The sequence below is a fragment of the Capsicum annuum genome, chromosome 7 (assembly GCF_002878395.1).
Source record: "Capsicum annuum cultivar UCD-10X-F1 chromosome 7, UCD10Xv1.1, whole genome shotgun sequence".
Classification (NCBI taxonomy): domain Eukaryota; kingdom Viridiplantae; phylum Streptophyta; class Magnoliopsida; order Solanales; family Solanaceae; genus Capsicum; species Capsicum annuum.
Window position 1 is genome coordinate 113,101,397 of NC_061117.1, and position 10,195 is coordinate 113,111,591.

The following is a 10,195-nucleotide window of genomic DNA, read 5'->3' on the forward strand; positions in this document are numbered from 1 at the left end:
ACATATGTAGACATATATTGTAACAAATGACTTATCTATTGGAAATTATCAAATAGATATACACATTTGTTGCAATAGATGACTCGTCTGTTGAAAATTATTAAATTGATGTAGACATCTATTGCAATAGATGAATTTTTTGTTCAAAATTATCATACAAATATCGGCATCTGTTGCAACAGATGACCTATCTGTTGGAAGATTTTTTTTTATTTTAAACCAATTTTTTGTTCAAAATAAAAGAAGATAAAATACTAGAAGGTCAAACATTTTAAAGATAACTCAAAAATTCCCTCGTGTGTTGTCATATCTTTTATTTTCAATGTCATACATCACACCGTCTCATCCTTATTCTTAAATATTCACCGCCACAAATATATATTTGAACCCATCTCTAGAAGATCTTCTCAACCATACAATTAATTTTCTCCTCTCTCTTCTTTTACCATTCTCTCTCCTCTTTTTGGGGTAATCCTAATCATCTCCTTATTTTTTCTCTCTTTTCTCTCTTCTTTCACTTGAGGATTTGAATCTCATTACCAAAAAAATCTATATCTTTTCTCCTCTTTCAACACAAATATTTGTCATCACCTCCTTTTGATGTTTTGATCCCTTTGCTTTTGAAATGACAGGTATGGTATACATTTCTAGGCTCTCTACTATTATTGTTTTCTTGTCTTCTTCTTTAATTTCTTCATGAAATTCTTCAAGTCTTTTCTAAAGAAAATTATGTATATCATATTTTTACATTAGTTATTTACATCTGTTATTTTTTTATTTACCCATTACCCATATCATATTTATTTACGATCCCTTTTTATTAAATAGTTAAAAAAAGTCTTGAAGCTTGAGTTCTTCCAAAACATAGTTTATTTGTTGCAATAGATTGGTTATTTGTTGGAAGAATTGAAAACCTGGATTGAGTTCTTTCTACAAATGGATCATCTATTGCAATAGATTGGTCATCTATTGGGAGAACTTAAAAAGCTTGGCACTATTGGTGTTGTTTTTTTTTTTTTTTTGCTTGTTTTTTTTTGTTTTATTGATATTGTTGTTGATGTTATTGGTGTTGTTCGTATTATTGGTGTTGGTATTGGTGGTGTGTTGTTGGAACAGGTGGAATATAAGGTGGAAGATATTAAAATAGGCCTTCCAATAGATTCCTCATCTGTTGCAACTGATGATTTAGCTGTTGGAATAAATAAAAATAGGCCTTCTAATAGACGACCCATTTGTTTCAATAGATGGATCACCTATTGGAAGAAATCAAACAAGTAGCAAGACTGTCTTGATTTATTTCAATAGATGACCCATCTATTGCAACATGTTGGTCATCTGTTGCAACAGATGGTTATCTATTAGAATTCTTATTGTAATGTATTGTATTTATTGAATTTTATGTTACTTTTTGTTTAAATTATGTAGACATCAATTGTGATGTTTTATTTGTTTTTGTCTTGTTTGTACAGAAAAACATAAAAGGCTAGAATAAAGATGGGTTCAAAGGAATAAGCTGCTTGCAGATGGAACCACTACATATGTGGGAGGTATGTATTACTGATCAGATTATCATGAATACACATATAAAGTATAATGATTTTGGGAATCTTGTTTTTTATCGATTAGGCATTGATCATTCAAATAAGATATTGCATTTTATAGTTAAGTTTGATAGGTCTGAACTGCTAAGGCCGAAGGACCTAAAAGGTGGTGTCGATACCTTGTTATAGTTTAATAATGGTTTTGCTAACATTTATGTGTCAAGTTTAGAGAAGGGATCAAGTTTTAGTGGCAGTGTAGAGACTCAATAGTAATTGGACTGATTTTAAGGGCTCAATATACTTTTGAAAGTCCTTCTAAGCCTCTCACTGCCGCAAACAAGAATGGAAATCCCATAGAAATTGCGCTGGTGCAAATTTATATGGATGGTTGCTCAAGATAATGATTATACAATAGAAAAGTAACACCCCAAATTTTAGTCCTTGAAAAATTTAGAGTTTTTAGACTTACTGCCCAGATGACGACCCTTTCAATGAGTCGCCATGGGTAATTACGGGTCTTAAGGACCCAATCATAGCCTAGACAGTATGTTGGCCTGGAGTTTATTTTGGGACTACGACTATAGCTTAAGAGTTTTTAAGATTCATCAGGAGCCATAGTGTTCCAATTATAGGGGAACCAGTGTACTATCCTAAGTTCCTATTGCAATTTCGACTAGCATATTATAAGTTATAAGGAATGGATACGAGTCGTATGGTGCATTTTGTAACCAGACCAGTTTGGGGTGGCCCTAGACACTATCAAGACTATGAGTAGACTAAATGAGTCACAGAGTGACTCTAATAGTCGTGAGGTCACCCCTAGTAACTGGGCATCGGTTTTTAGTCTCTTACTTAAAGGAATCCTAGTAATTTTCCTCCTACCCCACTTAGCCCCCATAACTTAAAACCCTCTTTGGGACTTTATTAAAATACTATTCATAATAAAAACACTCTCTTATATGATTCACTCATTAATATACTATTAATAGTGCTTTCCTTAATGTGTATTATAGTTCAATGAATGGGAATGTGTGATAAATATTCTAATAGGGCTTAAAAGAGGGTTGTGTAGTTAGGCCATGAAAATGGCATTTGCTGGTGTGGGGGTCTAAATGGCCTGGGGTTTGAGTCCCTTGCTTATGACTGGGTGGTTCGAGTCCACCTTATTATATGATTGGGAGGTTTGAGTCCCCATAATATATTACATGATCAGGTACTTAAGTCACCTTAGTATATGGTTAGGAGGTTTGAGTCCTTCATGCATATATATATATGAGATTATTCTCCAGTTTGTACAGCTACACACACTAAACTCGACAAGGGGGTGATAGCAGGGGCCCATATAGCTCATAGGTACTATTATATGACAGTTAAGCTACACAATCCAGGGTAAATTTTTAAAGTTCATGTTAAGCCTTGATCCCTATCCTAGTATTTTTATATAAGTATTTATGTATGCACATATTTATGTGAACATGTATATTGAGTTGAATTGGATTTTGAAATTTCGTTATTTTATCCTTATCCTTGAGTTACATGCTAGTATTCAACCCACTAACCACCTTCGGATGCTTTATTCCCATGCGATATAGGCATTAAAGATACTTCTACTTTTCTGCATTGCGTTAGGTGGATTGGCTCGGTTCATCAGTCATTTGTGGTGAAATGGTGAACTTCTATTCTCCAAAATACTTGATCATTCCATTGGTTTTCTTCCATAAATTAGAATTAAAGAGTTCACATTAACATTTTAATTGTCATTATTAGGGTCGGGGGCATGTCTTGACTTAGATTATTTTTTGTTTGGTAGAGGCTTTGTGGATATTACTGTAGACTTAGGTATTAGTTATTGGTTATTGGTCTTTTGTTGCCAGTTATAGGTTGTCAGTTTTTTTAAAAAACTTAAATATCTTGTATGTTTTTAAACATGTTATTTTGTCATATATTCAGAATTAACTCATTGCTAGCACTGTATCCTATTTGGATAGGTTAAAATGGTGGTCTCCGATATTCGGTGGGGACTTAAGATACCCTTCACGGCCATGCCCTGGTTTGGGTCATGAAAAAGATGGCATCAGAGCCTAGCTTTGGTGTCATTAGGTGTCCATAAAGCCATGTTAAGTAGAGTCTCTTTTATGGGAGTGTAGCGCACCACACTTATAAGGGAGAGGTTATGAGATAGTTAGAAATATCTCCTTTTCTTATTGTTCTGTTTCGGGATTAAAGTCTAAGGTCTTGAATCTCCTTTAATCCCCATTTGTTTGCATAACATATCATGCCTCCAATAAAATCTGATGCACGTGTAAGCCCTTCTGTCCTGTCTAAGGATAATATCAATGGATGTCATTCTACATATGGGGTTCAAACCTCATCTAGGGCTCTAGCTCTTGTTTGCTCACGTAGAGTTCCACAGGTCCCAACCAGTCCTCCTAGATCCACTTGGGATGATGATGATCATGCCCCACCACCCTAGGGAGACATTTCTTATGTTGTGTTTCGCTGATCTATTCATCTATTGGCCTAGTTGGTGATATCTTAGTCACATGAATCGGGTTCTACTGGTACCTTTATGAGTTCTTCTGTGGTTACTCAAGTCAGAAATTTTATGAGGAAGACCCTCAAGGATTTTTAGATGAAATAGAAAAGATCTTTTGAGTTATGCATAATTCTGACTCTGAGGGTATGTAGTTTACCGCAAATAAGTTGAAGGATATGGCATACCAGTGGTATGAGAAGTGGGATCAGTTGAGAGGTAATGATGCTGAGTTGGCCTTGTGGGATGATTTCTCTGCTGCCTTCCTTGACCATTTTTTCTTAGGAGTTGAGGAAAGCAAAGGCCAAGGAGTTTGTGAATTTGAGGCAAGACAGGATGACTGTGAAAGATTATGCCCTGAAGTTTCACCAGTTATCCCGTTATACTCCTGAGCTAGTGTCTTCCATGAGAGCTAGAATAAGGAAATTTGCTTTCGGGTTATCCCGTGATCTAATTTTGGAGAGCAAGGCCACCTTGTTAAACAAGGATATGGATATCTCTCAACTTGTGGTATAAATGTAACATGTAGAGGATGAAAAGAAGAAGAAAACAAAAATTGAGGAGAGTCAGAGTAAGAAGTTTCAATATTCCGATTAGGGTGGAGGTCAGCAGCAAACTGGTAGTGTCATGACCTAAACTAGGGCCTAGATGTGATGAGTATCTCAAGTCCAACGAGGACCGGAGACCACCCTTACACCTAACAAATAGAACATAATACCACCAATATCAAATTAATTCTGAACATATAACAAGATAGCATAAGAAAAGCTTAGAGAAATTTAAGACATATCTATAATCGATAACCGGTAAGAGACCAACATCGCCACCTAAGTCCACAGTAATCCAACAATAAAGTTTAGGAACATGCCTCCAACCCTGAAAATGGCAATGACAATGTTAATTATAATGTAAACTCTAAATTCTACTCTAGAAAGGAACTGATGAAATTTCTAAGTTTTCGAGAGAATAGAAGCTCACCACTTTACCACAATGAACTGATAGACCGAGCCGATCAATATAACTCTATGCATGAAAAGTAGAAGTATCTCTAGTACCTACATTGCGTGGGGATACAACGTCCATAGATGGTTAGTGGGTTGAGAACTAGAATGTAACTCAGGGGTAAGGGAGCAAAACAAAGCCATGTTCAATACTTCAAGATCAGTTAAAATCCAATGAACATAACTAGATGCATATATATATCCCATGCTGGGATAGGGAACAAGTCTGAATATGTACTTTAAAACTTTAGCCTAGATTTTTTGCTCAACCGTCATGACATAAGATGTCACCCACAGGCTATATGGGTCAAGCTTTTCCCTAGCTAGAAGGTTCATAGTGCGTGTAGCCACATGAACTAGAAGATGTATGTCTAAACCAAGGGGGACTCAAACCTCCCAGCATACTAAGGTGACTGAAGCACCCAACATTGTAATGTAATATGGGAGACTCAAACCTCCCAATCATCTGATAATAATAAAGGGGGACTCAAACCAACCGATCATGTCGACCCCTACATAGGAAACCACAATTTTTGGTGTTGGTCCCTCGGGACTTCTACTTTCACGAATCAGCTACACAACCCTCATTAAAGCCCAATTAAAGCATTTAACACATATTCCCATTTATTTAACCATGATACGTTTTTAGTCATACACTGTTGGTATCGTCATACCAACTACACTTGTAAGGTAATATCAACTTGCCAAAATAATTTATCATCACTTGGGGAAATTAAAAAACTTTTAGTTCAATTATACATTAGCTTGGGGAATTACACAACACGTTAAGTTCAATTGAAAATCATTATGCTTCATTAACTCTTCACATTATGCAATAGTTCAAGAGTAATTCAATGCGCATACTTTTCATATTCAAAACAAATCTTACAATAGAGGTTGAGGTTATTACCAATTCAACTATCAATATTCCCCAAATTCGCGGAATTCACAATACCCTAGTTTATTCACCATACCCATGTATCAAATTTGTTTCAAAACCATTCTTTAAACATGACTAATTGCACATACAAACATGGAACATCACATCAATAACAATCATTCAAACCCCTCAACCCATGTTCAAAACCAATATCAAAACCATATGAATAATACTTTAAAACACATGGTTTTAGTAAAGTAATAATTTAGGAAGATTAACATGCCTGAAATACCCAAGATTAAGGAGAGAATTCAACCCTTGAAGCTCTATTGACCCAATTCTTAGAAATCCTATGTATGGATGCTTGGGAGACTTGAGAGAGAAGAAAGGGTGTTTAGAGTGTATTATCGATGAATAGAAAGCCCCAAGTATGTTTATAGGCCATGGATTATTATTAGTATAAGAGGAACATATCTAAAATACCCCCATTTAAAAATATGGAAAAATAAACTGCCAGACATTACGGGTCTCATAATGACTCGCCACGACTCATTATAACTTTTCTCCATAAATCATTGTCAAGACAGTGTCATTAGGAACACCCACTGTTGATCTTACAACTAGTATACCATGGATCGTAATGGGACCCTATGACTCATAGGGTCCAGTCATAGTCAACACAGAAACTATTTGGGTATACACTGGATATCCTATAATTTGCATTGGAATGAAACATAATGAGTCCTTACGACGTGTAGTGAGCAACTCGTACTAAGAGCAGAAGAGTTATCCACAAATAATGATCAGGATATGGTTTGGGTCCAAGGACTTTTCACGACTCCCTATGACTAGTAGGGTGAGTCATAGTCAGGACAATGAGGATAAAATTGTAGAAAATTTCAAGGGCCAAAAATCCGGGGTGATACATTCTCCCCCCTTAGGATCATTCATCCTCGAATGATGGTTCTAGGCATATGTTTGGACAGTTTAACATAGAAACACTCCCACACTTACTTTTAACAAAGAAAAAAAACAAAAAAGTTAAAATCACAGATATACCTTAAGAATGATTTTCCAAAATAGGGAATAGGAACAGATACTTGGACTTTATGTCCTCCTTAGCTTCCAGAGTAGCTTTCTCATACTTTTGGTTCCTTCAAATAGCCTGTACAGAAGCCAAGTCCTTCATCCATAATCGACGGACTTGCCGATCCAAGATTTCCACCAAAACTTCCTCATAAGACAAGGAATTCGAAATGCCCACACCTTCTAAAGTAACAACCAATGAAGGATCACCCCCACACTTCCTTAACACCGAGACATGGAAGATCGAATAAACGGAGGTCAATTTTGAAGTAACCTCCAACTCATAAGCAGCATTTCCAATCCTCTTCAAAATGAAATATAGACCAACATAACGGGGACTGAGCTTCCTTTTTTTCCAAAATTGTATAACGCCCTTCACAGAAAACACCTTTAAGAGAACCCAGTCACCAACATTAAACTCTAAATGCCTTCGCCTCACATCTACGTAGTACTTTTGGTGGCTTTAGGTGGTGTTGAGCCTATCCCAAATCACCTTAAACTTCTCTATGGCTTGGTGAATCAAATAAGCATAAAATAACCTATTTCAATCAACCTCAAATAACCCAATAGGAGACCTACACCTCCTACTATACGAAGCCTCAAATGGATCCATATTAATGCTAAAGTGAGAACTTTTTTTATATGCTAGCTCTATGAGAGGGAAGTGATCAACCCAACTACCACTAAAATCAAATACACAAGCCCATAGAATATTTTCCAAGTCTTGAATTATGCTTTTCATTTGCCCATTCTTCTGCGGGTAGAAAGAGATGCTAAGGGTTACCTTAGTTCCTAAACCTCCCTGGAACAAACTCCAAAAGTGAGATAAGAATTGGGTACCACGATTGGAAATGATAGAAACTAGAGCACCATGTAACCTCACGATCTATTGGATATATTAATTCGTATAGTCCTTAGCAGAAAAATTAGTCCTCACAGGCAAGAAATGAATGGACTTAGTCATCCTATCCATGATTACCCAAATAGAATCAAACTGATGCAAAGACCGTGGAAGATCAGTAATAAAATCCATATTAATTATTTCCCATTTCCCTATTGGCAGCTTAATCTCTTGAGTTAACCCACTGAGCCTCAAAGTCTACACCTTCACTTGCTAACATGCCATGCACTTAGCAACAAAATTAGCCACCGCCTGCTTCATATTATTCCACCAATAAATCTCCTTAAAATAATGCTACATTTTCATCAAACCAGGATGAATCATATAACGTGACTCATGAGCTTTGACCAAAATTCTTCATCACAACCCATCAACATTGAGAACACATAATCTTCCTCGGTACCTCAAGATACTATCACCAGCAATCTTAAAAACTACCACTTTCTGCCTACCTATATCTTCCTTAATTTTCATCAACATAGGGTCTAAGATACGAAATGAAACTATGACATTAGAAATGAAATACAAAAACAAGTAAAGACAATCAATAGAGAGATAGATAATTAGACACAAAAAGAACGAGTAACTAAGAACAAAAAGTTATATCAAATCCTAATAACCTCAATTACAACTAATTTACACACCTAATTCCTATGGTGACCAAGAGTGAGATGAACACCCTATAAACCAATGTTTCTAAACCTAAGTTCAACAAAAGTTTTACAACACTCTCACTTAATGGAGAAACATTCATCAATTTATCAATAATCTAGAAAAAATTAAGAGAATGAGCTAGTCACTAAAGTACATATAACTTAGGATAATTAGTACAGTTTTAGGGGCCAAAAGTGACCCAATTTCAAGAAAAGGCCTACTAGGGGCTATTTTAATCCATTTTTAAAATACTAGAGCTGATCAAAAATGGATCCAAAGTGCCTTGGATAAAAGTCCTTTCCATGGGGCTTCTAGAGCTGATAAAAAATGGATCCAAAGTGCCGTGGATGAAAGTCCTTTCCATGGGGCTTCTTAGAACCATTTTGTCTTCCTTTGCCTCCTCCAAGATCCTTGGACCAATGTGAGAGCGGTCATTAATAAATGACACCCTCTTAATGGTAAAGAGGCTTCTTCAAGTACCTTTCACTCCATGAACAATCCTTTGATCCTTTAAAGGTCCCGGGATTAGCTTATAGTGAATGACTTAGAGCTAATCCAGATTGTATCATTCTCTCTATCTTAAGAAGAATTTATCCTTAATTTCTATGGGATTGGCTTATAGTGAATGACTTAGAGCTAATCTAGATTGTATCATCCTCTCTATCTTAAGAAGAATTTATCCTCTCTATCTTGAGGAGTGGGTAGTAGGGTGTATAATCCTTGAGAGAGAAAGTGGGATTTTCACTTTTTTAATCCATACATCCAAATGCATGCACACTACTATGATTTAATGGTATGAATGAGATAACTTTAACATTTGAATGGACTAATTCCCATATTTTGCAGGTATACAGGTGATGCGAAAAAAATAAGTAAAGTAAGCTAAAAAGAGATAAAAAAGGGAAGAGAAGTGTAAAAGATGGAAAAGCAGGAGAAAGATCTGACCTCAGTTACCACAATCAAGGTTTGTGGGCCGCGACCACGGCCAATCCAGATTAGTCAGAGCCAGTGATTGTGAAGGACACATTGCAATCGCAGAAGTCACGATTGCAATCGCAGAAGTCACGATTGCAATCAAGATAGGGTGATCACAGCAACACGGGTTTATACTGTGGGAAAATTTGTAATTTCATAGAACTGGCCCCAATTCCCATAGAGAGTAAAAACCCATTCAATTTTAGGCATCATTCCAAATAGAATTGAACTTGGAGAAATTTAAAACCTTACCAAATTAGAAAACTTATTGTGGCTAACTTCTCAAGTAGTTTTGGTTGTAATTGAAGTTAGACATTGAAGAATACTCTTTTTTGTATCTTCAATGAAAGCATTGAATGATTATTTTGGTATAATTCTTTTCCCTAACTTCATAAGTAGCTAAATATTTATCTTGGGATTATGTTGAAATAAGGTGAAAATATATGTGGGTTGTGATTTATTTTTGTAGATTATTGGTTATTGATGATGGGTTTCACTAATACTTGCTTGATTGAACTAGAATTTGTGGGGAAAACCCTAAATTCCCAAAATCTCACATCATCTTTGAAAGAGGGATGTGAGTATACTTTTGGACCCAATATCATCCTTCAAAAAGGGATATGG

General features: G+C 35.9%; 1 long non-coding RNA gene across 1 annotated transcript; it reads left to right on the plus strand.

The window, feature by feature from the left end:
- Positions 1 to 408: 408 nt before the first annotated feature.
- Positions 409 to 9,958, plus strand: LOC107877158. The gene is made up of 3 exons (XR_001676208.2): positions 409 to 632; positions 1,470 to 1,547; positions 9,443 to 9,958. It is a non-coding gene; the product is annotated as an uncharacterized LOC107877158 (long non-coding RNA).
- Positions 9,959 to 10,195: the final 237 nt, after the last annotated feature.